Genomic DNA, 4,898 nt, shown 5'->3' with positions numbered 1-4,898 from the left:
CCCTGTGAGGTGCCAAGGATTTATCTGAGCAGCCAAATGCACACTGACAGACAGGCCTGTGTGCACTGGAGAAGCCCGTTCTGCAGCTCAGATGAACGACTCATTGCAGAATTCACCCACAAAGGGAAGTGAGTTAATGACTGGGGCGTTCCGCCTTTTGCCTGGATGCGTCATAAAATCAACTTGTAAACCCTAGCTCTGAGAACACACTTGCTCACCCAAACGTGGTTCTGTGCGGCTTCAGGACATTTCCAAGAGGGAACGCTAACAGAGGAGAAAGTTCTTAGGCTCTCTGTGCTAGGAACAGGACCAGTGGCCTGAGCCCAGCAGCTGGTCCAGGCGTGGTCAGATTCGCTGACAAGCAGCCCCAAGCTGCCCACCGCAGCATCTGCTCCACGTCTGGGACTTGTGACTCATCATACTCTCTTGCAGCCCTACATTCTCATGCAGGCCTAAGCATGCAGGCCCCGGGGTGCTGAGGGCCCATGCTATCAAGATCAGTCCTTATCTCCAGGTTGCCTTCCTCTGCCCCAGACCCTCATCCAGGTCCACCAGCTCCTGGGCCAGGGCAAATTGCCTAGACCATCTCAGACCCAGGCTGAGATCAATATCGTAAGAGGCTCCTAGGCTGAGATGGGTTCAAGATCTCCTGGACACTGGTATCCATTCTGGCCCTTTAAATCTAGCAGCCCACGCCCCCACCGTGCCCAGCTGGCCCACCGTAGTGAGCTGCCAGCAGCACCTGCTCTAGGCCAACCCTGTTTACTCTGGACATACTATTTTTGTTCTCACCTCTGGTTCTCAGATTCCTGGCTCCCTACCCCGGCTACCGTAGCTGCCTCTGGCCCCTTCACTTTGGTGACCCTTCGGATTTCCCTTTTTAGACCACAGCCTCTCACATGTTTCTGACTCAACACTTCTGCAGTACTGGCTTCATTCTTGGTCTCAGGTGAGCACCCATGATTCAGCCCCAGCCTCCGGGTACCCCCTCAGCTAGGGGGCACCCAGGAAAGGCAGGGGGTCAGGATTTGTTCCTAAGGTCCCTGCCTGCTTCCCTGCCCTCAGCCTTGCTTTGCCCTCCAATTCCAGCACTTGGGAGGGCACCCCAGTCATGCCTCTGGCTGCTGGCCCCCACTTAGGTCCCTCACCAGAGATAGCTCTACCCTGAGCTCAGCATCTGATTTCATCCTGGCATTGCCGGAGCTACACCAGGCACCCCCAACCCCCACCCACAATCTCATTGAGATCATAGTAGGGGAGGTTCTTGGTGGGAGTGAGGGTCTGAGAGAGAGGGAGGCATTGCCTCAAGTGGAGCCCAGATTGGGTACAGAGCCTGGGGAGAGTTCTGCCTCTGTCTCCTCTATCTGGGAACACTTCCATTTACAGATTGAGGGTTACCCACAAGAGAAGCCTAATGGGGCAGTAGAGCGCAAGGCCCTTGCCATCTCAGGCCCTTGCTTCCTGCCCTCTAACTTGTGCACTGGGGGTGGGGGAGTGTGTTGTTCCAGATGATATCTTAGCCTTCTGGTTGTAAGACTCTGGAAGTTAACAGTGGCCCCATGTGGTTCATTCCTTTTCCTTGTCTGCCAGATCCCATGCCTGACTCTAGGGACATATCTGACCCTCCAGCCTTTCCACCGAAGAACAAAGGAGTCCACCCAGTTTCCTCCACTCCCAACCTCTCCATTCCCTCCACTCCAGAAGGTGCAGAAACCAGGGCCAGAGCCAGCCCTTGCTCCCCTCCTTCTCCTCTCCAGCCTTCATCATCCCCTGCCCTGGAAGCCCAGGAAACCCAAAGACCATCTTCCACTAAAAGATCTGCCAACCACTCAGTTTTTCTTTCCACGAGCCCTACAAGTAGCATCTCTGCTTCATGAGCACGCATATGGGTGAATGTTGAGGAGCAAGACTGGTCACCCCGGGTGACCTCAGCTCTGCCACTTACTAGTGACATGAGCCCAGACAAGTAATTTAACTTCTCAACGCCTGTTTCCCCATCTCCGAAACTGGGGTGCTAATGGCCCCTCCCTTACTGCATTGTTAGGGGGATTCTATGAGTTTATTCATGCAGGAATGGTGCCATTTCTGTCATACATGTTGATGCGACAGGCTCACATTTATTGATTACTCTATGTCAGGCCTTATTCTAAATACGTGACATTCCAACTATTCATTTTTCCTAAGCAAAGTAAAACAAGAATGGAGGATCATTCCATAATTCCAATTTAAATTATCCCTAACATTTCTTGTGGCCATCAACAGGAGTTGAAATGCACATTCCTGTTTCTCCAAAGGATCAAATTGCTTTTATTTTGTACTGCCCTGTCTACTGGTCTTGGTAAGGTTTGTGTGTAATACATTTTCACATCTGGTCAAAAAATAAACCAAGTTGTAAGAGGTTAGAGAATTCTCCCCATCTGAACAAAAACCCAACGCTTCCTAGGCCCATCAGGAATACCACGACGATATTACAACTACCCAGATTCTACACTACGTGAAACATTATTTCACCCCAACAAAAACAAAGCACCTAGAGCTCAGAGACTCCCAACAGTGCCCTCGTATGGATACGAGCCATAGTGTGTCATAGTCTAGGCACTGTAATTCTATATGTATCTTTTGGTTTAATATTAAATCATAAATAGTTTTCTTTTTTTTTAATTTTTTTTTATTTTTTATAATTTTAAAATCTTTAATTCTTAGTTTTCTTGTTATTTCCCAGGATGGAGGTGAGAGGGGAGCAGGAAGAAGAGAGGAATTAGCATATGCTGTTGAGTGCTAGGCATGATGCTGACTTCAAACTGAATCCTTGCCGGGCTGCGATCCAGCCCGTCCCATTTTGTTATCATTGATGTTGTTTTGGCCGTTTATGAAAACGTTCACCAAGCAGTATGCTAGAAGCTTTGCTCACTTGATCTCATTTAATCTTCACATCCATGCTCTGAGGAAGATATTATTATCCCCATTTTACAAAGGGAGAAGTAGGAACTCAGAGAGATTCATCCAAGGTCGCACAGCTAACAAACGGGACAAACTGGGTCCAACCTTACACTCTGTCTGCTCCACCACACCGTGTTCCAGCCCTTCCCCCAGCCCTGAAATTACAGATGGGATTTTCACCCTCTGCAGGGTGAAAGCTAGAGATGGGGGCTTGCGGGGAGGGTGAGCTACAGGGCTTCTCTGCAGAGGACCGAAACCTTTTGGCCTTCTGCCCACAAACTCTTTCCCTTTTCTTTCTTGCTGGGGAAAAGCATGATATTATAGGTGACTCTGTTTTATACACACACACACACACTCCAAGGAGAGGGCTCACTATATATAGAGGCTCAACCACTTATCAAAGATGCTGACAAAGGACTTATCAAACGTCCTTTGAGGCTAAGTATCTCTCAGAACAGGAATTACTGAACCTGAGCACATGGACTAGGGATTAGGCCTATCCTTACATTACAATAGCTCTCCAATGGAATTACTTGATCTTCCCCAACATTTACCAACTGTGCCTACATTTTAATATCTGGATTAAGTCATCTAACCTCAGAATATATAAATTCTAGCCCTTTTCTCCCCTACCTGAAGGTGGGGAGGGGCTATGTTATTTTTCCTTCCTATTTTAGAACACTGTCTCTCCCAAACACATTGACTTCATGAAATTCCAGATGTTGCTCAATGAGTGATGCCCCTGGCTCACTGCTATCCTGGCTGTCGCAGTTAGGACTACCTAGGAACACGCTGCAGCCAGGTAGCATTTCTGGAAAGAGAGGGGCTGGAACCTGCACAGATCAAGAAGCTCATATTTAGTGAGACAAATGGGTTAAGGAGCCACTGCCTGGGGTGGCAGGGATCATCCAGATGGCTCCATGAGCTGCGTGCTGTGGTATGCTGACCTGTGCACACCATGCAGGCCTCAGGCCTCTTCCAGGTACAAATGATGGAAACCTCACTAGTGGAAGCAGAAGGAATTTATTAACACTTTGCTGATAAATCTGAGGGTGGTCTTCAAGTATAACTGGATCCAAGTGCTTAAATGTCACTAGGAATTCATCCCCATCTCTTTGCTCTGCTTTCCTCTCTTCAGAGGGATGACAAGATGACCCCCAGTAGATCTAGCCTTGTTTTTCACACAGATCCCAGTGGATGAATATGTATTACCCAACTATTCCATTAAAAGTCTCAGGACTGACTTTCCATTGGCCGAAACTGGCTCATGTGGTGAACATCTACAGCTTGATCTTCAAATCCACTCTCCACCCTTCTTCCTGCTCAGAAACTGGGAGACTAGCCTGTACAAATGTTCCAGTGGCTCCTTCCTTTGGGTATTGTCAGTGGGAAGACCAGCGGGAGACTAGAGGAAGAGAGAAGAGAAAGGCCAGAATGTTCATTTTCCCCCAGATCCCTTTGCAAGGACCAGTATGGGGTAGCTATGTCTCTTGGCCAATAGTCAGAGGTCCTACCCCTGCTCTCTTCATCCATCTTTCCCTCTTTGAGATCCAGAAGTGCCTCCTCAGTCTTGCCTCTACAAGCTGTTGGTGGTACCAATGAGTATAAGTAACCCCAGGAACTACATTGCCTCTTAAGGTCTTCCTATACTCTGCCTTACTTCTATGGGAAGGTTATTTGAGAGTTTCATCTGTTCCCATGATCCTGACTGACACAGCTAACATACCCATCCCTAAACCAAATCCATGTTTCTCGTTGGACAGGCCTGGGTCACATGCCTACTCCTGAAGCAAAGGTGTGAAACCAGCTCCATCTAAACCATAGGTACTGAGAGTGGAAGAGGTGGTCAACTGCCAAAGAACAGACACAAACAGCCTCTGATCAGTGTTCTTAGCAGAGTAGATAAGAAGGAATTTTAATCAGTTTTAATCATTGCTAAGTGTTACACTGCCAAACAT

The sequence above is a fragment of the Capra hircus genome, chromosome 15 (assembly GCF_001704415.2).
Source record: "Capra hircus breed San Clemente chromosome 15, ASM170441v1, whole genome shotgun sequence".
Lineage (NCBI taxonomy): Eukaryota > Metazoa > Chordata > Mammalia > Artiodactyla > Bovidae > Capra > Capra hircus.
Note: the sequence above shows the minus strand (reverse complement) of the source record.